The 27951-nt window shown below is 40.8% G+C and overlaps 1 protein-coding gene across 3 annotated transcripts in view; it reads right to left on the reverse strand.

Moving 5' to 3' along the window:
- Window positions 1–25255, reverse strand: part of LOC126284212 (protein argonaute-2-like) — a 210182-nt gene extending 184927 nt beyond the window's left edge. Inside the window, exon 1 of one of the 3 annotated variants that reach the window (XM_049982981.1) lies at window positions 25125–25255. The gene's annotated coding sequence lies outside the window, so the exon portion shown is untranslated. Of the gene's footprint in view, window positions 1–24961 lie in introns of all 3 variants that reach the window. The other 2 variants (XM_049982980.1, XM_049982979.1) reach the window with 2 other exon arrangements.
- Window positions 25256–27951: the final 2696 nt, after the last annotated feature.

The raw sequence follows: 27951 nt of genomic DNA on the forward strand, positions 1-27951 counted from the left end.
CTGTAGTGCCTCTGGCACAAGTGCATGTCAATTCACATTACTGTCCTTGGACATATCAAGGGAGATTCTGAGCTAGAGTTCTCCACAAAGTTCCTGTCAACCTGTTGCAGATAGTTCATAAGCAGCTAGATCGCCTCATTCTGAAACAGAATGAAATAAAACAAAGAGCTGTTCCAATTGCTGATTGACAATGATGACATTTGATCAAGAGGAGCTGATAGCATACTGTCAAAGGTGAGATGCCTCTTCCGACAAGAAGACTATCAACCAAGTTTGTACAGAAGGCTCCAGTCGCTTCTTTTATTTTATACATGGTTTAATAAACCAAATAAAGGTGGTGTTGCTCAACCATGTGTAACACATCAATAACTTAAGGAAGATAAAATAGTGTTTTAGAAAACAGTTCGAACCGTTCCCCAAGAGGTAGAGCTGAGGAAATGCCATTTAATCTTCTTATACAATTATCCTTGAGGTAACATACATTTAGCAACTATGCTAAAAATGGAATTTGTCAACTACTACTATAGTATCAGGTCTTACAAGTAAAGCTTCAAGTGGACTTTACAGACCTAAGTATGCAACACTGCACGAGATTTTGTTGGCGAGAAACAGTACCCATGCTCCTGAAGCCAATCATGTCCATCTCATATACCATTCTGAGGTACCTGCTTCACAGTAAGGTGAGATGGAGATGTGTAATGTATAGCTGGCCGATGTGGCCGAGCAGTTCTAGGCGCTTCAGTCTGGAGTCGAGCGACCGCTAAGGTCGCAGGTTTGAACCTGCCTCGGGCATGGATGTGTGTGCTGTCCTTAGGTTAGTTAGGTTTAAGGAGTTCCAAGTTCTAGCGAACTGATGACCGCAGATGTTAAGTCCCATAGTGCTCAGAGCCATTTGAACCAACCATTAGTAATGTATAGAATAGTCCTATAGTCCTCTACATATAATGACAATTAGGCTGGGGGGTGGGGGGTGGGAGGGAGGGAGGGAGGGAAAGTAAAGTTGTTACAATACTGTTGACTGCAACAGCAAAGTGGGCATCATTTAGAATTGCTCCACATGGAACTCCTTTCACCTGAACACAATGGGTGCTAAGATTGTGCCAACTGATACCTGAAACAGTCAGTGATAAAAAGTTCTGCACAAAAATGGGTACACAAAACCAAAAACAACACTTACACAGCATAGACAAAATATGATGGCACCATGTAGTATCATATGCTTTCTGTAAATATAAGAACATGGCAATCAGGTATCAGCATTGTGTGCAGGGATCTCTGACTGCAGATGCTAGTTTCATAAGTTGGTCAGTGGTAGGTCAAGACACTCTCTCCCTCTTATTAGATATTCCATTGATCATCTGAACAATTCTTTTATCAAAATGATGTGGAACAAATCAGTTTACAGGATGGGAATACATGATTACTGTTAACATGAATGAACATACCATTTTATTCCAATTCATGTAACTATACTTAAGTTTTTTCCTTTCTTTTTAGTGTTTTTTTTTAAGTAGAAAATCACTGTAATAGATGGCATTGTCCAAGTGAAGTGATTTTAAATTAGATTCACAATTTGCTTCACTACATGTCAGTCATTTATGTTATTGGACAAATTATCAAAACTTTTAATTGTTGAATATTGATTCCTCTCTGAGCCACTGGCAGCTTTAACAATGGGTAAAAAATGTAATTTTTCACTCTTGTGTTGTAGTCTTGTACACCAGTGTTATTCTCAAAGCGTGATGGATTATTTATGACAAATTTCATTAGCAAAAATATGTATTGTGACTGTACAGTTAAAATGCCTAGCACCTGGAAGAGGTAACTACATGATGCCCATGAGTGAGCACCACATATTATTCTTACTGCTCCCTTTTGTGCAATCAATAATTTCTTTTTAAGTGATGAGTTACCCCAGACAATTATTCCAAACAACATTTAGGCCTACTGAGTGTAAATATGCAAAACATGCCAGGAGACATACTTTTGTTTCAAAGATTAGCGTTTATACCAAGAGAAAAAGTAGCTGAACTTAATTGTTTGAGAAGCTCAGTAATATGCTTCTACCAGTCTAAGTTTTCATCAATATGTGCACTCAAAAATTAGGAGCATTCTACCCTACTTACTGACTCCTGCTCATGAGCTACATCAACTGAAGCTGCTCTGGAATTAACAAGTAGCCATTTGGATTCTAAGACCCAACAGTCACCTATCATCCATCCTTTCTGATAATTTACATAACATAGGCGTTAGACATTTAGATCTAATTATCTAGGTTGTGTGCATCTTTTCTGGTTTCATGCTATATACTACAATGCTCTCCCACCACATGGTGGGAAAAGCTCCCTCTCATCATATTTGATTAAAAATTTCCAAGATACTCTTGACTGCTACTGCTCAGCTGTTGAAGCACCTGGCTGCATCTTTTGACGAAATCTGGGGACATACATGAACAAGCAGTTGAAGCACTACAAAGTTCCCATTAGTTGAGAAGACCACTTCAAGCTTCTAGGTGATGGGAGTGGAAGGAGAAATTGTTGTTTTCTGACAGCTCGTGGTAATTGGAGATAACTTCAGGACACAGATTGGTCTGTGAAGTGTGCAGCAAAAGTTAACCAATGTCCAGGGAGTCAGTGATGAAGTCTCCACTAAGAGAAATTATAATATAAATATAATAATAATAATTGGATGGATAAAAAGTCTAATCACCAAGTAACAGCAGGAGGAAATCTGTGGTTCCTCCTCCTGGTAGAAAGATTGAAGCGGTAGGAAGAGGGCTGAAGACAAAGTCTTTGTGAGGTTTAGGAAAAGATGACAATTATGGAAATTTTCCTTATCCTTCCCCTTCAAACCTTATGTCAGCAAGAGGAGCCACTGTCTGACTGCTCAGCTAGAACTGCCAGATCTGTTTTTGGTTTAGGATATTTTCCTTCCTTTCTCTTTCTGTCTCTGAAGGAGAGGGGGGTTGAGTTAGTGTGAATTTTGCTGCCTTTAAGCTTTGGACTGAATGAAGAACAAGTTACTCTGCAATCTGTGGCTCTTGCATCCATTGGTTTGTGTGGTACATTTCTGCTTTGTGTAGGTGGGGGGGGGCACCTTGCATGGTGTTCTCCCCTTTGTCAGTGCTGGAGAGAGTGTAGATGTTCCTGGATGCAACAGCATGAAGGCCAAACATTATGATGAGGTGAAGGTGGTCACACCTCTTTCCGACTTTGAAATAAGATTACTGGTCTAGAATTTACATTCTCACAGTTACTTCCTTTTTTGAGCACAGAGCAGGCTGCTGGTCTTGGAGGACACTGTCCTGGACAATAAATACACAGGTTCAACAGTGTAACAGAGTAAATGTGACTAAAGAGTAGGCATTGGAAATACCTCCTATGTTGGTGGATGTAAGGTTTAACATCGTATCTGTAACCCAAGTTGTGTCTTCCCTTGATATCCAAAGACAAAGGAGCCTATATCTATTCTGTTATTCTTTGAGTCTTTCTGAAGTAAGGGCACAAAGTACCTTGAAAACTATGAAAATTCTTTTCGTTGGTCAATAGGATTGTTTGAAGTGTGCTTCATGCAAAATTAACGTACTTTCAACCTAGTCCTTACTTAAAGGTCCTAAAAGTCAGTTTAAATGGCAGCTTTCAAAATCAGACATTCCCATTATTGCTCCTTGACTTATCTTCTTACAATTCATAAGTCTATAGACCTTTTTTTCGGCCAATTTGAGCTTTCAGCTATTAGTTACACTATTTGTTGCATTGCTCTCTGTTTCTACAGTAATAAAATAACATGATTGTTGTTTGTTTGTGAGCAAAGTTGACAAGTGTTGTTCTCTTCTGAGTAAAGTTGACAAGAAAAGGTCTGGAGGACCTCGAAGAAAGGAAACAGTGAATATAACTAAGACACTATTACATTTGTGCATTCCATACATTCTCCTGGAAAGAGGTTAACAGCAGGGAGAGCTTTATATGCCTTTCAGAATTTACCAATCTCTCCTAGAAATTCAGGAATATAATTCTTTACTGTGTCCTGCTCACAAATTGGTGAGCAGAGTAATCTATGACAGATGTATTGAAAGAAATGGTGAATTTAAATGACTAGTGTGCAGCAGAAATGTATTAAAGACTGTAAGTACTAAAAAACTTTAAACTCAATTTCGTGTAACCTCTGTTTTTTTCCAGCCTAATGTATGTTTTCTCTGATACCATTTTCTCGGTACAAAGAAATTCTGTCAGTCAATTGTCTAGGTACATGTGCATGGATTGACATTTTTTTAGCTTTCTGATTATAAAGAAACCTTTGACCCTTTTTATTTTAAGAATTTCTCCACAAAACAGGTCATTATTACAACACTGTCCACAGAAATGTTCAATGAAAACAGTCAATTTAACATGGCACAGGTTCTAGGTACTTCTACCCTTAAGTGGTCTTGCTGGGTTGGATTACAATTCACTGTTGGTCAGAAGCATCAGGTCTCAGTGGAATTAATACATAGGGTCATATTAAGATTTTTATATGTAGTTGACAGTAATAGCAATGTCACCCAAGATGTAACATTCAATGAATGCTTGTAATTGCACAGTAGTAGTAGTTCTGATAAATAAGGACCCATTTCACTTTTTTCAGTGCAACTACTCTGTTGAACTTATCCTCAATATTTTCCACGAAGCACAATTGTTTTGCTGTTACACAGCAATATCCAGCAATTTGAGAGGATACTGGATGCTGTTTTTCACTGAAACTGAGCCAGTGGGACTCACTTCACCTGTTTTGCAGAAACCTGTAGGTTGGTTAAACGGGAATGGGGGGAAGGGGCGGGGGCGGGAGGGAGGGAGGGGAGGAGTGGACCAAACTGAGAGTTCATCAGCCCTTATTCCCGGTAAAACAATTACACAATAGAAAGAAGAAAAGAAAGGAGACATACTGCACAATAACAGGAGAAAGGAAAAAATAGAAGAATGACAGAAGGACAACCAACACTACTATGGACAAAACAGGAAAAGAAAACCTCAGAGATAAGCAAGAAACAGGTAGAAGGGGTAAAACCAAGAGAGCAGATGACCATGGCCGGCTGACCACAAGAATAAAAAGAAAAAGCCAGGCACTCTGCGACATATTAAAACATCCATCCTAAGAGCATTAGTGTGCAGAACACAAAGGGACGAATGACATGCGCTAAAACTTCTACAGAATGATAAAACCCACCGTCACATATAAAACGTAAAACTAAATTAGTTGCCGAGGCGTTGTCAGCTAAAATTAATGGCAAGGAGTCCGGTAACTGAAGAGTCCGTCACAGGGCAGCCAAAGAAGGACAATTCACCAAGATATGAACCACTGTCAGCTGGGCGCCGCACCAACACTGAGGTGCATCATCACGTCACAGAAGGTAGCTGTGTGTCACCCAAGTGTGGCCAATGCAGAGCCAGCAGAAACCAAGAGTCCCTGTGATAGGCCCCCATGGAGGACTGCCACACATTCTTAGTCTCCTTAATGACAGTTTGTTGTGCATGGTGAGGTTATGCCATTTCGTCTCCCAAAGCTGCAAAACCTTGAGGCGTAGTACTGAATGCAGGTTAGTTGCAGAGAAGCTGAACTCCATAAGCGTTTTCCACGTAGCCTGTCAGCAACTTCGTTGCCTGGGATTCTGACGTGACTTTGGGTCCAGACAAACACCACTGAACGACTGGACCGTTCCAGGGCAAAGATGAACTCCTGGATGGATGCTACCGAACGATGATGAGGGTAGCACTGGTCAATAGCTTGTAGGCTGCTCAAGTAGTCATTAAACAGAACAAACAACTCCCCAAGGCATGAACGGATGTGCTCAAGAGCACAAGACATAGCCACCAGCTCGACCATGACAACACTGCAGCCATCGGGCAAGGAATGCTGTTCAATATGTCCTCCAAGGACATACGCAAAACTGACATGAGCATCAGCCATCGAGCCGTTGGATTAAACCACTTCGTGGTCTCGGTACATGTCAAGAATCAAGAGGAAGTGGCAGTGGAGAGCCATGGGGTTAACCGAGTCCTTAGGGCCATGTGAAAGATCCAGGTGAAGTCGCGGCCTAGGTGTACACCATGGAGGTGTATGTGAATGGACCTCAAGTATAGGTGGTAAAGGTAAGGACTCCAGTTCAGAAAGAATGAATCGGACACAAACTGCAATTGGAAGCCCTGACCTGGGCCGCTGATGCGGGAGATGAACCGCTGTGGTTGGGAAAAGGAGACGGTGATTCGAATGCCCAGGAGAACTACGAACATGTGCAATGTAACTGGCCAACAGTTGTGCATGCCTAACCTGCAATGGAGGGACTCCAGCCTCCACAAGAAAGCCAGTCACTTGACTCATCCTAAAAGCTCCTGTCGCTAGACGAACGCCACAATGGTGCATTGGGTCGAGTAAACCCAAATCTGAGGGTGCCACTAAACCATAAACCAGACTACCGTAGTCAAGGCGGGATTGAACAAGGGCTCTGTAGAGCTGCAGCAGTTTAGAGCAAGCTGCACCCCAGTTGGTGTTGCTCAGGCAGCAGAGGGCATTGAGGTGCTGCCAGCACTTCCACTTAAACTGACAAAGGTGAGGAAGCCAAGTCAATCAGGCATCGAAAACCATCCCTAAGAATCGATGTGTCTCCGATACAGTGAGTGGATCATCATTAAGGTAAAGTTCTGGTTCTGGATGAACGGTACAATGCTGACAGAAGTCTAAATACACAACTTTGCGGCCGAAAACTGGAAATCGTGGGCTAGAGCCCATGATTGTGCCTTGGAAATGGCTTCCTGCAGGGGCCACTCAGCAATACCAGTATCGGTGGAGCAGTACGAAATGCAGCAGATGTCGTCTGCATGCAGAGAAGGAGAGACAGATGGCCCTACAGCTGCTGCTAGACCATTAATGGCCACTAAAAATATAGAGATACCCAATACAGAGCCCTACAGGACGCCATTCTCATGGGGGAAACTATGGGAGGCACCAGCTTAGACGCGGAAAGTACAGAGCGACAGTCAGTTTTGGATAAAAATCAGGAGCAGGTCTCTGAGACCCCACTCGTATAATGTGGCAAGGTGGTGACTTACACTTTTCGTAAGTCAAAAAAAGACGGCAACCAGGTGTTGCCATCTGGAAAAGGCTGTTCGGATGGCAGACTCGAGGGACAGAAGATTATCAGTGGTAGAGCGACCCTTGCAGAAGCTGCCCTGACATGGATCCAGTAGGCCACGTGACGTCAGGACCAGACCCAACCCAACCGCCAACACACCATACATTAAAGCAGCTTGCAAAGAATGTTGGTGAGGCCGATGGGCCGATAGCTATCCACATCAAGCGGGTTTTTACCAGGTTTGAGCACCGGAATGATGGTTCTTTCCCACCATTGTGATGGAAAGACGCCACCACACTAGATCAGGTTGAAGATGACAGAGTTGATGTAGCTTGTGGTCAGATGAGAGATGTTTAACCATCTGACTGTGGATCCGATCTGGCCCAGGAGCTGTGTTGGGGCAATGTGCAAGGGCACTGAGGAGCTCCCACTCTGTACATCGGGCTTTGTAAGATTCACTGTGAAGTGTAGTAAATGAGAGGACTTTCACTTCCAGCTGCCATCTGAGAGTGCTCGGCAAAGTGCTTGGCAAAGTGCTCGGCAAAGTGCTCGGCAAAGTGCTAAGCAATCACATTTGCATCAGTAGATAACATGCCATTTATGTTAACACTGAGAAAGCCTGTTGGGGTTGGTACCCGAAAACATGTTGGAGCTTTGCCCAGACTTGGAAAGGTGACGTATGGCACCCAATGGTCGAGACGTATCTCAACCAACACTCCTGCTTCAGTCATTTCATAAGTTGGCGAACGCACGCATAGAGCCGTTTAAAGGCTATGGGGTGCTCCAGGGACGGTATTGTTGTAGTCACCTGCTCAACCATCATATCGATGTTACTGTGTGGGGGAGATTCAACGGTGACAGCAGAGATGAAAGTTTCCCAGTCCACCTTGTTTAAAGCCCATCTGGGCAGGCGTCCTTGGGCCTGACACTGGGGCAGTGACAGGAAGATGGGGAAGGGGTCACTACCACACAGGTCGTCATGTGCTCTCGAGTGGGTAGATGGGAGAAGTCTGGGGCTGCAAACTGATAAATCAATGGCCAAGTACCTACCATGTGCCACACTGAAATGTGTAGAGTACCAGTATTTAGGATGCTCAGGTCGAACCGAGACAGAGTTTCGACATCTCTGCCTCGGCCAGTAAGCACGGTGCCACTCCACAAGGGGTTATGGACATTAAAATCTCCCAAAAGTAGTAAAGGTTTATGGAGTTGATCAATCATTGCAGTTAATACATTCAGAAATACTGCACCATCTGGAGGAAGATATACATTGGAGACAGTTATTTCCTGTGTTGTCCTTATTCTGACAGCCACAGCTCCAAAAGGGGTTTGAAGGGGCACAGTTTCACTACAGACTGAGTTTAGGACATAAATGTAAACTCCACCTGACACACTATTATAGTCGCTACGGTTCCTGTAGTATCTCTTATAGCTGGGAGGGATAGGGGTCCACATTGCTGGGAACCAGGTTTCCTGGAGGGCAATGCAGAAAGCAGGTGTAAAAATTAACAGTTGCCGTAGCTCAGCCAGGTGGTGGGAAAACTGCCACAATTCCAGTGGAGGATGATGTCATCATGAGGCTGGGAAGGCATGTAAACCAATTTACTCCTCAGGGTCACCTGCTGCCACTGACTTTTTGCCCTAGCAGTCTATATCCATTGTCTGAGGGTCCAGTGAGATCTAGGTCCTCAGCATATGCCAGAATCTCCACCTCATCTGCATAAGCAGAGCTTGTAGGTAGAGGTGGTGTGGGTGTCACCGCAATTTCCTTGGCCTTAGGGGTTTTCTTTTTGGACTTCTCTCGCTGCTCCTTGGGTTTCCCTGGCTGGGAGGACTTCACTGGCTCAGTCTCCAGGACTAAGGATGAGTGTGAATCCCTAAGACCAGCTGCTTTTGGGCTCTTCAGCCACTAGCGGGTGTCATCTTTTGCACTAGAAGAAACGTGGGAAGGGAGGGACCCCTTCCTAGCGAGAGAAGCTGAAGATGACTTACTCTTCTCCGGCTCAGAAGTGGAGACTGATATCCTTGATGGTTGGGGTGGGGGTGTTGCTCCTGAAGTTGGTGGTGTAGTGCGAGAACAACAGGGAGGGTAGTGGCTCCCAACCATTAAGGGGGCAAGTGCAGTCTTGTGGTTCTGAGAAGCGACAGGAATGTGAGGAACTGATAGGGCGACAACTGTCATGTAGCGGCGGCATAAGAGGTGGTCATTGCCACAGAACGTAGGCACTCAAATTTCCTCTTAGTCTCAGTGTACGTCAATCGGTCCAGCATCTTATATTATATGATTTTCCTCTTTTTCTGTACAATCCTGCACTCTGGCAAGCAAGGTGAATGACGCTCTCCACAGTTGACACACAACATGTGACACTGGAAGTACAGTGAGAAGACATATGGCCAAACTTCCAGCACTTAAAAGCACCGCATCAGGGAAGGGATATATGGCTTAACATCACAGTGGTAGACCAGCACCTTGATCTTCTTGGGCAATGTGTCACCCTTGAAGGCCAAGATGAAGGCACTAGTGGCAACCTGATTATCCCTCGGACCCCAATGTACGCGCCAGACGAAATGAACACATCGTCGCTCTAAACTGGTGCGCAGCTCGTCATCAGACTGTGAAAGAAGGTCCCTGTGAAATCTAACACCCTGGACAATATTTAAACTCTTATGGGATGTGATGGTAACAGAAACATCCTCCAAATTGTCGCAAGTGAGTAATGCCTGTGACTGGACAGAGGATGCTGTTTATATCAAGACTGACTCAGAGTGCATTTTGGACAAGCCCTACACCTCCCCAAACTTGTCCTCCAAATCCTCCACAAAAAACTGAGGCTTCATGGACATGAAAGATTACCCATTAACTCTCGTACATACCAGGTATCGAGGTGAATAAGCTTCAGTGCCGTCCTTAGCCTGGTGTTCCTCCCACAGTCTGGCCAGGGAGGGGAAAAATTTGCGGTCATAGTTCTTACCATTGAAGTTAAGACTTTGCCCACTTATAGACTACTGGTGGGAGACCACCAGCAAGAGATGACGTACTACACTGTGTGGCATGTCATCCGCCCTGATGCCATACACTCCAACCAGGTGGGCCTCCTAGCGGGTGCCATCCATCCTCAGCAAGGGCCACCTGGCAGGACAGCCATTGCCGTCAGTCCCGATGCCTAAGGAAGATGAGCATCTACTCCATGGCATTCATGGGGAGTTAACGGCACAGGCATCGGTAGAGCGATCCCTGTGTTGTCAGGGGGCTACAACCGAAAGGGTACATGGAGGCCCCGCAACAACCAACTGGCTACTGGGCTGGATATGTGGTGTAAAGAATTCCATGGTTCTAGTTGGTGCAGAAAACAATACTGCATAGTGGCTGGACAAAAATGCACCTGGGAAGGTATCGTCACTCAAGAGGAAGGATGAGCGGGCCTGCAATGCCACGACGAGAAAGTGGGCTAAAGATCTCAATGCACAATAGACATGATGCACCATGTAAGGCACCCTTCGCCAGACTCATATCCTGATGTAACCAAAAACTTTAGAAAAAACCACAGTTCACTTCTATGTTAATTCCCCAATCATACTGCAATCAATAGTGGAGACTTAAATCACCCAACAATCAATTGGGGAAACCACAGTTTTGCTGGTAGTGTGCATGATAAGACATCCTCTGAAATGCTTTCTCTAAAAACTGGCTCTAACAGATAGTTCTGAACCTCACTCATGAAAATGTATTGGATCTAATGGCAACAAACAGATCTGACCTCTTTGAGGCTGTTTATATTGAAACTGGTATAATGACCACAACACAGTTCAGTGATGAACAACTAAAACAAGCAGAAATATATATGTTCAGAAAACTAGATAAAAAATCAGTAGTTTCATATCTCAATGACGAACTTCAAACTTTCAGCACAGGTCAGGAGCATGTAGAGCAACTATGGCTCGAGCTTTAAGACCACACACTGGATATATGTGTACCCAGTAGAACAGTTCATAATGTGAGGGACCCTACATAGTACCATAAAGAAACAGTACTAAACAATAGGTGTAAAACAAACCATAGGACTATAGACAGAGAGATGCTAAACAAAACGCATTTGCCTGTCAAGAGTAATGCATGGTGCCTTCGATGACTACCATTGCCAAATGATATTTCACAAAATCCAAAGAAATATTGGTCGTATGTAAACGCTGTTAGTGACACCAAAGTTAGTGTCCAGTCCCTGGTGAATGAGGCAGGAACTGAAATTGAGGAATAGAACAGAATAGAAGATTATTGTCTCATAACATACAATTTCAAGTCAATAACTTTATGTTAACTTGTCAAAACACAAAAGCTGGTTTACAATTTTTCTTGTAATATCATTAAGGCACTCAAAAATTTTCTTAGACAGTAACAAACTTTTAAAAACTGACAATGCTCTCTCCTGCTCAAATTTTTAGGTCATCATTCATGAATTCTTCTACTGAATAGTAACATTCCTGAATTAGTTTCTCATATAAGGTGTTTCTAAATTTAGGCTGAGCCATTCTCTTTCTTTCACTTTTTAATAAATTTTCATACCCATATACTGTCGAGTTTGAGCACACAGTTTTATGTGGTGGGTGGACAGCATAAAATTATTGTTCCATTAAGTTTCGGGTGTGCAGCCGCAAGAAATCTCCTTCTTCTAATATTTCGGCTGTATAACGTTCAGCCATCTTCAGAGTGAGCCACAAGACTGCCACTTCAGTGCTCGCTTCGTCCCTTTATACTGTTGTACCGCGCGACTGCGCATGCGGCCACAGATGCAAACGCGCCAGAGATGTTGGTCGGTGGCAGAGACGTGCATAATGTGTGAGTTGTATCTATGACTGCACAATTGATTTGTGTTGGCATATCAATATATCATTGTGAGCTGCACTGTGACGACGTCTTTGCGAGTTTATTACAGCAAGTGCCAGATTCCATAATTTATCAAGATTGAAACCACTATCTCAATTAATTAGATTAGTCGTCAAGCGAATTTCAATTGCCTCCTTCACTATCGAGTCCCAAAAGAATGATGTAGTTGCCAGAATTTGGACGTTGTCATACAACATACTGTGACCATTACCAATACAGTGCTCTGCCACTGCAGACTTGTTAGGTCGTAAAAGTCTTGTGTACCTCCGGTGTTCTGTACATCTTTCTTGGACAGTACGAGTTGTTTGTCCAATGTAAGAAAGGGCACATTCACATGGAATTTTGTAAACTCCAGATTTTCGGAGCAGCAAATCATCTTTGACAGAGTCCACGAGTGCAGCTGTCTTGGATGGAGGAAGAAGAATCACTTACTTTGTGTCTGCCGAGAATGCGTCCTATTTTTGATGAGAGGCTACCCACATATGGCAGGAAGGCCATCGATTTAAAGGTTTCTTCATCTTCTTCTGCCTTCTTTGCGGCCTCTTTCGGTTTCATTTTTAGTGCCCTCTGTATTGGTTGTGGAGAGTACCCATTGTCTTCAAACACTCTTTGTAAGTGGGAAAGTTCACCTTGCAGACTGCTTTCGTCAGAAATAATATGCGCTCTGTGAGTCAAAGTTCAGAGAACACTCATTGTGTGGGCAGGATGGTGGCAGCTATTTGCACATAAATACAGATCGGTATGCATCGGCTTCCTATACACTTCATGTCCCAAAGTGCCATCCTCTCTGCGCCGAACCAAAACATCCAAGAATGGAAGGCATCCCTCCTTTTCAATTTCCACTGTGAACTTTATTTGATCGTGGAGGGAGTTCAGATGTCTTAAGAAGTCTTGCAAGTTGTCTTCAAGACAATTCTTGCAAGATTCACAGCATAAAATTATTTTGATTTCTGGTTGTGTAATCATGTTGACAACTAACTCAGAGTAACTATGTACAAAAATATTCAGCTCATAGAAGTGTAGTGAGGGCATATTAAAATGTGTGTGTGAGTTGCATTTGCACCAGCACATGCATGTGAAGCTTTATTCTTTTACAAAGGCCTGATGGGGCGAAAGCTTTATTTGTGACAGTCATTTTGCTGTGCCTACCTGCGACTCAGCATCTCCGATATATGGTGGGTGGCAACTTTCCTTTTCATAATATAGTTAATATACTTAGATGTTCTTCGCCCTACATTGTATAAATTTCTATGTTGGTTTTCTGAAGTCTTAATTTAATTGACACATATAGTTTGACTTGGCCCAAAATACAATTCCATACCTTATTACTGACACGAAGTAGCTGTGATATACTACTTTTCTTATGCCCATACTGTAGCATTGTACAATATGCTCATTGCAAATGCTAGGCTATTTAATTTATTTGCAAGGTACTGTATACATGAGCCGCATGATAGATTTTTATCTTTGTTGCATTCCTACGAATTTCACACAACTAGCTTCCTGCAAATCTTACAGATGTGTCATCTGCAAATAACACTGAGTGACACTTAATATTAAAAGGTAGTTTGTCAACGTAAAACAAACAGAATAGGACCTACGACAGAACCTTGGGATACTCTTAGTGAAATGATGGGAACATTTTGAAATATAAGTTCCTCTCCATGTTGATATAACCACTGTCTTCAGTTGGGTGTAGGACTTAAACCATTCTAACAGAATGACCCAAATATCATAATTTTCCAGGATACAGTGTAATAAGGTGTCCACACTTCAAAGGCCATTGATAGGTCACAAAAAATTCCTGTGGCATGCAGCGAGTTGTCTGGAGACGAGATAATTTTACCTACAAAATGGTTTATAGCAAATATTGTGATTTTGCCTTTTTTGAAATCGATACTGATTTTTTGGGATTTTAAATTTTTCTATGAAATATTGAATGTGTATGGTGACTACCTTTTCAAACATTGATAGTGATGGAAGACAAGACATTGGGTGATAGTTTCCCATATGTTCTTTTATGCTTCTTTTCAGTAGTGGCTGGACTACTGCATAGTTTAGTGTGTCTGGATAATGGCGTTCTTGAAGGAACTGATTAACTATTGCAGAGAGTTGCTGTGCAATTATTTTCGAGACCGTTTGTAACACTTTTGTTGTTATCCCATCCAATCCTGACGATGTTCTACTCTTTATTTATAGTATCATATTTTCTGTATCTTTTACAATCGTTTTGGTAAATGTACTGAAAAATTCACTTCAAATTGCTCGCTGTTAAAGATATTTACCTTACCTGGGTAATTTTCTACATTGATGCTTGCTCTGTTTGTTTATAAAGAATTCATTAAATAATTCAGACGATAGCAAAGTAAAAGCTGAAATGCTTAACTCTGTTTTCAACTGTTCCTTTGTGAAGGAAAACCAAGGAGAATAGCCCCAATTTAATCCTCATATTACCCAAAAGATGAATGAAATAAGTATTACTGTCAGTGGTGTTGAGAAACAGCTGAAATCATTGAAATTGAACAAAGCCCCCAGGGCCCAATGGAATCCCTGTCAGATTATATACTGAATTTGCAGCTGAGTTAGCCCGTCTTTACCATGATCTATCAAAGTTTCTCTGAACACAAAACCATGCCCAGTTCTTCGAAAAAAGCAGAGGTTACATCCTCCTAATAGAAGGGTAGTAGGAATGATCCACAAAATTACCATCCAAAACCATTGACAATTTGCTGTAGAATCTTGGAAAGTATTCTGAGCTCAAACATAATGAGATATCTGAGCAGAACAACCTGCTTCATGCCAACCAGCATGAATTCCGAAAACATTGATCACGTGAAGCCCAACTCGCACTTTCCTCACGACATACTGAAAGCTTTGGATGGCTCTGAGCACTATGGGACTCAACATCTGAGGTCATCAGTCCCCTAGAACTTAGAACTACTTAAACCTAACTAACCGAAGGACATCACACACATCCACAACCGAGGCAGGATTCGAACCTGCGACCGTAGCAGTCGCGCGGCTCCGGACTGAGCGCCTTAACCGTGAGACCACCGCGGCCGGCGAAAGCTTTGGATCCAGGCAGCCACGCAGATGCAATATTCATGCTTTCCGAGGAAGAGGAGAGCAGTGTTTAACATCACATCGACAGCGAGGTCATTAGAAGCAGAGCAAAAGCTCAAATTGGTGAATGATGGAGAAGGAAATGAGCCATGTCCTTTCAAAGAAACCATTCCAGCATTTGCCTGAAGCAATCTAGGGAAATCACAGAAAACCTAAATCAGGATGGCCGGACACATGTTTGAACAGCTGTCCACCCAAATACGAGTCCAGTGAGCTAACTACTGCACCACATCACTTGGTCTTTCAATTTCCAAAAAGCATTTTATTCAGCACCACACCTATAATTACTGTCAGAAGTACGATCATATGGGGTATCAAGTGACATTTGTGACTAGCCTGAGGGCCTTTCAGTAGGGAGTATGCAGCACGTTATCTTGGATAGCGAGTCATCGTCAGAGGTAGAAGTAACTTCTGACGTGTCTCATGAAGGTGTCTTGAGAGGCTTGCTGTTTACGTATATTAATGACCTTGCAGACAATACTAAAATTAATCTGAAACTTTTTGCAGATGATACAGTTCTCTATAATGAAGTACTGTCTGAAAGAAGCTGCATAAATATTCAGTCAGATCTGGATAAGATTTCAAAGTGATGCAAAGATTGGCAACTGGCTTCAAATGTTCAGAAGTGTAAAATTTTGCACTTCAAAAAATAAAAAATGAAGTATCTTATGACCAGAATAGCAATGCATCACTGTGGGAATTGGCCAACTCTTACAAATATCTGGTGTAACACTTTAATGGATATGAAATGGAATGGTCACATAGGTTCAGTGGTAGTTAAAACAGGTGACATACTTCAGTTTATCTGTATAATACTGGGGAAGTGCAGTCAGTCAACAAACGAGTGTCTTAAAAATCACTTGTGCAACTGGTCTTACTACATTGCTCAAGTGTGTCTGACCCATACCAAACAGAAACAACAGGGGAAAATGAATGTATACAGAGAAGGGCAGCACGAATCATCATCAGGCTTGTTTGATCCACGAGAGAGTGTCAGAGAGCTACTGAAGGAACTGAACTGGAAGACTAAGATAGATGTAAACTATCCAGATAAAGTCCATTAAAGTTTCAAGAACTGGTTTTAAGTAACGACTCTAGGAATACACTACAACCCCCTCCATATCACTGCATAGGGATTGTGAGGACAATATTACAATAATTGCAGCATGAATGAAGGCATTCAAATCACCATTCTCCCCTTGCTCCATACATGAATGGAATGAGAAGAAACCGTAATAACTGGTACAATGGGATATACCCTTTGCCATGCATTTCACAGTAGTTTGCAAAGGACAGATGTAGATGTCGATGTAGATATTGAGGGACTTTGGAAGCTCAGTTCCTCTGTGGTTGTTTCTCACCCCTGGTGTGCCTAGGGATAGGAATGAATGACTTTATAAGTTTCTGTATTTATCTCTACCCACTGAGACTGCTGAGTCACCACGAATATTATTTTGGGTTAATTTGACTTGTTTCATCTGTGAAACATCTACCCTGATACCACCTACTCTGATCATGGGCTCCCCCCAGGGTACCATATAGCAGCACCAAAAGTTGTCAAGCATCAAGGCCACTGACTGGAGTCCAGGAATCTCCAATCTGATAGCCACTACTCCTTGACATGCATCGGGAGCTAACACACTGGCACCAGGACTGCTCTGCGTTTTCACAGGGTTTTATAAAGAGGGTAGATGATGATCCAAACACTATTGACTAGCTACCACATTAGTTTTAACCCTCTCGCAGGCACAGTGTGTGGTCACATGGCATCCTTTGTACACATTTAAGAGTCGCTGTCTATAAGTGCTAATTATCTCAGACAAGTGTTTCATGGTGGAAATGTGCTGCTAGTTCAGAATCTGAGACTTTTCTTGCACATATTGTAATTTTTTTTTCTCTCCTATTTCACTGTTTATTTTATCCCAAATGTACAACAATGGAATGAAACACAAAAATGTTATTTGTGGCTGGCGCACTTTATAGATAGGTATTTGTGTTTGCCTGGTTATTGAGAGTAGAGGATCTTTTAAACCATAGTTAAGCTAGGGTTTTTTTTATAAGGTAAGCTTCCCAACTGGTTCACATAACAGCAAAAATTTAGAAAAATTGAGGTCAATCCTAAAATGGAACCAAAATTACTTCCAGCCATGATGAAAATTATTATAAGGAGAAAGGTGTAAACAAAGAAAGAACAACCTAGAGAAATAATATGGCCACCCTCATGAACTGTCAAAATGAGTTTGAAAATACAGGAAGTAATGACAGTCTAAGATGGGAGATTGCAGCACAAGGAAAGACGGTGGTGCTGCAATAGCTTGCAGACCTGTGTTCGCTAGCCACAATAACAAAACACTCAAGCCCTCTGAAGGGCAGACTAGATATAAGACATAATTATGAATAATGAAAACTAACACACACACACACACACACACACACACACACACACACACACACACACACACACACACACACACACGGCAAGTCATATAAAACTCCCCTTTTTCCCTTTTATTTTGTGACTCTTGTTATACCACAATGCATTACTAAGTGAAAGTATGCAAAGTATGATAGCAATCCAGTCTGCAGGTGAAGTGGCCCTAAAACACTCAATATTTATTGCATAATATTGAATACTATAATATAATATTGACCATCAGAGTGGTAATGATGGTGGTGTTGTCGTGGTCTTCAGTCCTGAGACTGGTTTGATGCAGCTCTGCCATGCCAATCTATCCTGTGCAAGCTCCTCCATCTCCTAGTACCTACCGCAACCTACATCCTTCTGAATCTGCTTAGTGTATTCATCTCTTGGTCTCCCTCTATGATTTTTACCCTCCACGCTACCCTCCAATGCTAAATTTGTGATCCCTTGATGCGTCAGGACATGTCCTACCAACCGATCCCTTCTTCTAGTCAAGTTGTGCCACAAACTTCTCTTCTCCCCAATCCTATTCAATACATCCTCATTAGTTGCGTGATCTACCCACCTAATCTTCAACATTCTTCTGTAGCACCACATTTCGAAAGCTTCTATTCTCTTCTTGTCCAAACTATTTATCCTCCATGTTTCACTTCCATACATGGCTACACTCCATACAAATACTTTCAGAAACGACTTCTTGACATTTAAATCTATACACAATTTTAACAAATTTCTCTTCTTCAAAAACGCTTTCCTTCCCATTGCCTGTCTACACTTTATATCCTCTCTACTTCGACCATCATCAGTTATTTTGCTCCCCAAATAGCAAAACTCATTTACTACTTTAAGTGTCTCATTTCCTAATCTAATTCCCTCGGCATCACCCGACTTAATTCGATTACATTCCATTATCCTTGTTTAGCTTTTGTTGATGTTCATCTTATATCCTCCTTTCAAGACACTGTCCATTCCATTGAACTGCTCTTCCAAGTTGTTTGCTGTCTCTGACAGAATTACAATGTCATTGCCGAACCTCCAAGTTTTTATTTCTTCTCCATGAATTTTAAAACCTACTCCAAATTTTTGTTTTGTTTCCTTTCCTGCTTGCTCAATATACAGATTAAATAACATCGGGGAGAGGCTACAACCCTGTCTCTCATCCTTCCCAACCACTGCTTCCCTTTCATGTCCCTCGACTCTCTTAACTGTCATCCGGTTTCTGTACAAATTGTAAATAGCCTTTCGCTCCCTGTATTTTACCCCTGCCACCTTAAGAATTTGAAAGAGAGAATTCCAGTCAACATTGTCAAATGCTTTCTCTAAGTCTACAAATGCTAGAAACGTAGGTTTGCCTTTCCTTAATCTTTCTTCTAAGATAAGTCTTAAGGTCAGTATTGCCTCACGTGTTCCAACATTTCTACGGAATCCAAACTGATCTTCCCCGAGGTCGGCTTTTACCAGTTTTTCCATTCGTCTGTAAAGAACTTGCGTTAGTGTTTTGCAGCTGTGACTTATTAAACTGATAGTTCGGTAATTTTTGCATCTGTCAATACCTGCTTTCTTTGGGATTGAAAGTATTATATTCTTCTTGAAGTCTGACAGTATTTCGCCTGACTCGTACATCTTGCTCACCAGATGGTAGAGTTTTGTCAGGACTGGCTCCCCCAAGGCTGCCAGTAGTTCTAATGGAACGTTGTCTACTCCCGGGACCTTGTTTCAACTCAGGTCTTTCAGTGCTCTGTTAAACTCTTCACGCAGTATCGTATGTCCCATTTCATCTTCATCTACATCCTCTTCCATTTCCATAATATTGTCCTCAATAATATTGTATACACCCTGTACATACTCCTTCCACCATTCTGCTTTTCCTCTTTGCTTAGAACTGGGTTTCCATCTGAGCTCTTGATATTCATACAAGTGGCTCTCTTTTCTCCAAAGGTATTGATGGTATGCACAATATATTGAAGGAAACTGCCGGCGCTTTAAAAATAATGAAGCTCACTCTATATATTGTACTGTGGAAGGGTAGTACTGCTCAATAGACAGCAGTTCCTGCCAAGACCAAGATAAATTCAATTTGTTCCGAATGAATTTCTGCAAACAATTGAAATAAGTAAATGGTAAGACAGGGAGTTTGCTGGAAGGTGTATATTTAAGCACCATGCAGTATTCTGAGAAATGAAATTCCAATTATTTAGGAAAGGTCAAATACCTTACTCTCTGCAAGAGCAGATGCAACTAAAATTATGGTGTCATTCAAGACAAGAAGCAGTTACTAGAACTGGCAAATTGAAATCAGATTCTCTGTGACCATAGATGGTTCTTCCTTTTGTTTTTCATTGCAACAGCTGTCACGTCTGTTACAGCACAGAAATCTACAGGAGACTGTACATGTACTCTATAAATTGTTCAGTTCACTTGTTTAATTTATAAATAATTATTGTGGTTTACGCCTGCAGGGAATACTGAATGTTTACTGGAAGCTTTTCACACTTATTTGGCCCATTCTGCATAACCTGTTAGTGTTTTGCAATACGTGTGAGTTCCACATCATCAAGCACCATGATGTTCACTAAGGCAGAGATTTTACCTATGGGTATAAATATTGTGCTTGTCTTAGCCCCACACTTCCGCAGAATACTTCAATACAGTACTATTGTGCAATAAATATTGGGCATGTGAGAGCCTCATAAAAATAATGAGAGATTTTAAAGTACAGAACTGAGTTTTTCAATTGCCTTATCCACATAGTGCCACCTTAAGTATTTAATTAGAGGTCATTGTCAATATCTACTTTTACAAATGGATGTTAGTATTGCACAAAATACTCCAAAAATTGCTGCAGAAACGTGCATGCATATAGCTGAAGGTCACAATGCATGGAAAAGTCATGGAGGCCTTTATGTAGCAGTGAGAACAAAAGAGCAATGAACACAGAATTTCTTCTACTTTTATATAACTGTTGTTGCTTTCTAACAGTAAAATTATTTTACTGGCTATGGTGCACTGTATGGTTTTCGTATTATTTACACGCCTGATGGGATATTTTGTAACAAGCCAAAATACAGATCATTTAGTTTAACAATGGAACTAATTTTTTCTTTTATGCTACATGAACTACTAATGTCAAGCTAATTCTTGAATGGAATAGGTATTAGCAGCCAACTGTTCAGCAAGAATTTATTCTGCTACCCAGGTAAATAAATGTTTGGTACCTGAACTATGGTAGACTTAACAATCTTACAATTATCTCAGCTTTACAAAATAAAATGGAAGGGGAAGGGGAGATCACTGTTATGGATATGCGACATTTTGTATCTAACTATATAACACTATATTTGCAGCTCCCAGACACCCAGCTAATTTTGAAGGAAAATAATTTACATTAGACTGATCCAAGAAACTATACAAAGTAAGGCTACTTGTTAATAATATCAAACCGAGCTGTTAATTTTAAGAAGGGGTGTATAAGGGATCTAGATTATTTTTGTCTATTTTCAACAATAATCAATCCATCCTAGGTATTTTTCTTAGACATTCCAGTCTTCAACACAACCAGTCAATGACAATTACCACGGATTTATTTTTGGAGGTCAAAACATATCAGTGTCCAAAGCTAATCACATTATAAATCCCTAGTTTGTAAATTTATTTCTGTGAATCTTGGCTCCAGTCTCTGATCAGTGTCAATGTAAGAACTCTTTTTATTCTAAGTACAGATCCAATAGAAATTAGAAGCGTGAACAAATGACAAGAATCAAGAATTTGACATGCCAAAGAGGGCACTGTTACAAACAAAGTTGTGTAACTTTGGTCTTTTCACTGTACCAACTGAGGATTAAGAACTATTCTAGCCCCATCGCTTTTATCGACAGCACAAGTGGACTACACAGAAACAAAAAAATATTGTTGAGTAGTGCACAGCAAATAATAAAAGCAAGACCCATTTACTACTGAAGAGCAGGCAGAAAATAGCACAGACTACATCACTTGTCAAAAGGTATCTGGTTCTAAGTGATAATGGTACTCAATTTGACAACTAACAGTCAAAGTGTCACTCAGGTATTCATAACTAGTTTGCAGAAATAAAATAATATTTGAAACACAAACAAAAGACCATAACAGCATTTACAATTAGAAAGTGCACTTTCTTTGCAATGAAAGGGCCAAAAGTAATGACACTTCAGGGGAATAAAATTTATGAAAAATGACTAGAAACAAAATCTGACTATACTTTTTAACAGCAACTGCTTCTGATAAGCTTGCTCCTCCTCGTTTTTCCCCACAAGAGAATTTTGGCATAATATCATACCAAGATCACAGAGGGAGATGGTTGATCTTAAACTTGTTTGATGTGTGGTCTCACATTCTATAAATACATGATATATTTGCCCGAGGTATAGGTTAGGTTGAAAGGTGTCAGTTTGGTTGCGAGCTGGTGAAGTCAACAAATGTGATACTAAACAAACTGGTTGTACTGACAAACTGATTGTGGCTTAGCCCATTTGGGAAAAAAATCTCCAACAGCATTAGATTATTGTTGCCATATTGTTTACGGCGTTTTTCGAATGTTTCCAGTGTCATTGGTCAAACCAGATGATTTATATTTAACATTCCTCTGTATCCCGTTTAGTGATTGTTTCCAAACTAGACATTTTCATATCAATAGCATAAAATGATTTAACCTATCTTCAACTAACTGTGAATTAGTGGTACATATTAGTAAATGAATGGAGTTAAGGGAAATGTCCGATTCCACCCATCTGCTTCAACCAATGACGTCACCAATATGGTGGTAACGACCATTCACAGCTCCCATATTGCGACTATGACGTCATTACTTATACATGACAAAAAACACAAAAATAGATCGAAAAACCATCAAACACATATTCCTCCAAAAATATAATGAAACTAACGGGGCAAGCAGGGGAAATTGGGGTTTTTGGGTGGGGAGGAACTAGAAATAAGCACATGCCACTAAACCAAACGACAAAAACCATAAAATGACCACAACCTTCCCAAAATATCCACTGGAATCTAACACTTCCCTTGACCTATCTAAGTCAACAGAAACTACCAATACCAAATCATGAAACTCAAAACTACAACCACGTCCACAATCAATACTACCTCAAAACACACAACACAACAGAATTGGAATCTAATACTTCCCTTGATCTGTATAGAACAACAAACTACCAATCTAAACAGACAAAAAAATAAACAAATAAGCTCTGGCACTGCTCTCTAGGTCAACACACACACACACACACACACACACACACACACACACACAACCAAATAAAATTCAATACTGTGTTTAACTACTAAATGCTGGTACCTCTCCTGACCCAACCCACTATAAGAAGAAAACCCATCTGAAACTACTACCGTACTACCCTCTTCTACATATTCCTGAATCAAATCCACTAACTCCCTTTTTGTACAAAACTCAACAACATTAGAAACACATTTGGAAGACCCAGCCCCTGATACCACAGCCCCCCGCCCCCACCCATAAACCAACCACAGGCTTACCCCTCCCAAACTGCGACTAATCAATCTTTACAACTACCCCAGGCCCACCCAACTTACCCCTATATTTAACACATTCAGAACAAACCTACAACAAAAAGAATACCAGTAAAGCACCACTCGCTCACTCACACCCACCTCATGCGCACAGAAACTGTGAGAGGATTGATAACAAAAATGATAACTCATCTACACAATCTCACACATGCCCAACCTAGAGTTCTCGAACCAAGAACCTTGACATATGGAGTGCCATACGTTATCCCTCCGACATCTCCACATGTCTGTCCCTGTTCCGAGAGGTCAGAACTTTGGTAGGCCTCATAGGTTCTCCACCCAACGAACACGGCACGAATTCTGCCAAAATACCGAAAAGTTGGAGGATCTTTATAAGCGACAAGGGAGTGTCGCCCCTAAGCCCCAAAACTATTGATCTTCTGGGTCATATCCATACCTAACAAAGACATAACACTAATATAAAGAATTCACATATAGCGAACCGAAAACGACACTACAGTAACTTAGGCACACACCATCAACTTACTGCAAAATATTCCACTAGACACACAGTCAGCACCATGACAATACCAGTCAATGTCTGCCACTCAAATGAACCCAATACTACACACAACACGCGACCCACAACCACCACCAGATAGCACCACAGACCACAGCAAAATGCCACCTACAAACACACCACAAGCGCAAACTAAACCCACAGCACTAACACAAAACCCCCAAACACACCACCAGAGAGCACCACCGACTGCATCAACATGACACCTACAAACACGCAACACTCACAAACAAAACCTCGGGCTGTCGTGATGTCACACACCACAACAGCCTTACATCACAGGTCAAAGCCAACGGGTGGAATCGAATGCTTTGGTTGACCCAAAGAGTGTTGTTACTGACTTGGCTTGCACAACAAATAAGTTTTCAGAACAACAAATAACTTATTCAGGATATTCAGTAAAACTAAGGGAGCTCTAGTTTGTGAAACTTTTAATCACTTTGGTAAGAACCTTATAGGAAAAATGAAAATCTCTCTATGCCGAGAGTAATGTCTATCTTATAATAAGGGTAACATTTCTCCTTCTAGTGCAGTATCTATGGACATCTTCAGTCTGAGCGGTGATGAATTGTAAGCACAAAATCCAATGAGGCAATGCACACATAGTGAAGAACTTTTACAGAAATGTTTTTCCTAACACAGATGGGTGCAGGAGGATCCTGGTTGACAGTGGCTTATTAGTCGATTTCCTCTAATGAAAACACTTTACGCGAGACCTGCTAAAGTATTTTCATTCACTGAATTCCCTGTCCCTTGTAAAAATTCCAATTACATGACTAAAAAAACTATAACTCAAACAGAGCAGAATGTTTTTACTCTCTGTATCAATTTTACGAACGTCAGTACCTTAAAAAATGCTACTGGCTGTTAATGTAAACTATGTATATGAGAAAACTTATATAGCGACTATTCAAAAGGAGGTTTGATGTTGTGCATTAGCAATGACCGAACCGACTTTTGCGCAAAATTTTCCTAATATGCTGTCCTCTATCACTTTTCCAAACACATTTGGAGATTGTCAGGAATAATAAGAAACAGAAATGTTTCTATTAAGGCTAACAAAATCTACAAATGACTTCCAATGCATATGTTCAGAACGAAGGGTAAATACAGAAAAACTGCGAGAAAATAATAAATCAGTTGACAATGTTCTGTGCTATCCACTCCCAGAAACAGTTGCTGTCAAAATGTATCCTAATGCCACCTTGGTCGTATCTTAACGCCTCAGTGGCCTGCAGACATTTTTTTCTAATAATGAAATAGGCAAATACTGCAAAAACCAATATACTGAGGCGTTAACACGTTTCTACATACATTTTTTCTCCCTGTTACAGCACAGTACAGCCAATACACTGCCTATGGGAGTGAGTTAAAACCTGTTAACATTTACAACACTCACTTCTGGAGTTAATAAAATACAACTTTTAGAGCGAGGCTGCACACCATAGCCAGCAACCAAATTGCGCAACTTCCTCACTTTTAATGACTCAATCAGGGAATCACCAACATTCCTATCCATGAAACGCAAACATCATAAATCAATACACTGTACTCCACTCCCTTTGACAGTGATGTCTGTCGTATAGCACCAAGGATTCTAACCTTCTTGAATAGCAGTATCTATAACTTAAGCTGCAGTGTTCTTCTTCGGCCGCCAGTGTAGAAATGTACACAGAATCTGCTAAATGAAAAATCCGTGCAATGTGCACTTCCATTTAAATATAAAAAGGAATTTTATCTTGTGTGAGACCGCCTGTACAAGATCGTGTGTCGATTTAAAGTCCTATATTCGTGTAATTTCCTGTTCGCGTCGCTACTTCTCCGTAATCTTTCATTGATTTTACCAATACCCGTTTGTATTGTGATATATTATGAAATTTCGAACATTCGTGAGTGCCACGCTAAACTAGTATTGTTATCGTCAATTGTAGGCTTAAACTGAATTATACTCTTTTAAAATTTTTCAGATCAATAGGCCTATCCTCGTTAAGAACAATCTTTCTCTAATTTCATTGAACAATTACCTGAGAAATAGGTTATTTTTAGAATTTCAGGATGCTTAGAAAATTATATTTTGATAAGTTAGTGGTACAGGTGTATTAGACATGGAATTTAATTCGTAGGAAATCAACGTTTGTGTTCACAGTTCAGCCAAAGTATACATCACCCTTGAATTTCATTGTATATCAAGGCAAATAAACGTGTGTTTTGAGAATTTTCGGAAGCTACCACTGTCTTTTGTATCATCTTCCAGCGATTTGTATCAAATTGGGGTTTGTGATTTAGTTACTCTAGCAGATTTTCTAACATTTTGTGTTACATATAGTTTTCCCTTAAGGGAGCAGCCGCATTTATTATCTGCATTTATCATAAATTAAATCTGTTTTTGAGTTGCTAACAACTGTAATTAATATCAAAACGTTTTAGCAAACTAATAATTTTTACCACAGGTTTTTGTGTAGCCTTAATAGAAATCTCGTTCTGTGTATCTACTTTAATTCTCATAGGGAATTAGCTACTCTTTAGGTCTACATATTAAAAGATAGATTAGATTAGTACTTGTTCCATAGATCATGAATACGACACTTCGTAATGAAGTGGAACGTGTCAGGTTAATAAAAGGTGTCTATACAAGATATTACATTACACAAAATATTACATGACACTTAATATTTTTTTGTGGGGATTGGGGAAATTACCCACTTACTATATCCAAAAATTCATCTCATGACTAGAAGGAGTTACCATTCAGAAATTCTTTTAATTTCCTTTTAAATGCTACGTGGCTATCTGTCAGACTTTTGATGCTATTAGGTAAGTGACCAAAGACTTTTGTGGCAGCATAATTTACCCCCTTCCGAGCTAGAGTTAGATTTGACCTTGAGTAGTGAAGATCATCCTTGCTCCTAATGTTGTAGCCGTGTACACTACTATTCCTTTTGATTTCGTTCAGATTGTTAATAACAAATTTCATAAGTGAATATGTATATTGAGAAGCTACAGTGAAGATCCCTAGCTCTTTAAATAAGTGTCTGTAGGATGATCTTGGATGCCCTCCAGCAATTATTCTGATTACACGCTTTTGTGCAATGAATACTCTTTTGCTCAGTGATGAGTTACCCCAGAATATGGTGCCACACGAAAGAAGAGAATGAAAATAGGCGTGGTAAGCTAATTCAGTGAGATGTGTATCGTCAAAATTTGCAATGACCCTAATAGTATAAGTAGCTGAACTCAAACCTTTCAGCAGATCTTCAGTGTGTTTTTTCCAGTTCAACCCCTCATCAATGCATACACCCAGAAATTTTGAATATTCTACCTTAGCTACCGATTTCTGATCGAAGTCTATATTTATTAATGGTGTCATTCCATTTACTGTGCGGAACTGTATGTACTGTGTTTTGTCAAAGTTTAATGAAAGCCTATTTGCAGAGAACCACTTAATGATTTTCTGAAAAACATCTTTTACAATTTCACCAGTTAATTCTTGTCTGTTGGGTGTGATAGCTACACTTGTATCATCGGCAAAAAGTACCAGCTTTCCATCTTCATGAATATAGAATGGCAAGTCATTAATATATATTAAGAACAGAAGAGGACCCAAGACCGAACCTTGCAGCACCCCATTCATGATTGTTCGCCACTTTGAGAAATCACCAGTTCTTTGCATATTATGTGAACTGCTTATTTCAAATTTCTGCACTCTTCCAGTTAGGTACGATTTAAGCCATTTGAGCAGGTTTAATTTAAAGTCATTTGTTCACTGCCTTGTAATACATTGCAACAGTCAAAATGCAATCCCATTGTGAATGCTGTTCAAAAACATGGGATGAGTTAGTTGACGATCGTAAGCAGCTGGAAATCTCACTGACTACTGTCAAACGATTGACAACTGCTGCAAATCGGTTTGTTGAAAGAGCTCCCATGATTCGTGTTCCTGAGATACCTGTACCAGAGGTAACTCAGGTAAGCAGATATGTGGGACTCACTTCATCTGTTCTGGGAAAACCTGTTTTGTCCAGTGTCAAGAGGCAAACGCAAAAGGGTAGGAGTCTATTAATCGACGGCAGTTCAAATGTACAGTGAATAATGGCATCCCTTAGAGAAATGGCAACAAAGGAGAGGAAAGGACACCAGGTGCACTCAGTGTGTATACCTGGGAGCTTCGTACAACTTCTTGAAGGGGCTACTCCAGCAGCCATTGAGGGAACAGGGTGCAACTGGCTGCAGATTGGGATGCACGTTGGAATAAATGATGCCTGTTGCCTGGGCTCCAAGTCATTCCTGGGTCATTCCAAAGACTG

The sequence above is a fragment of the Schistocerca gregaria genome, chromosome 8, assembly GCF_023897955.1.
Source record: "Schistocerca gregaria isolate iqSchGreg1 chromosome 8, iqSchGreg1.2, whole genome shotgun sequence".
Lineage (NCBI taxonomy): Eukaryota > Metazoa > Arthropoda > Insecta > Orthoptera > Acrididae > Schistocerca > Schistocerca gregaria.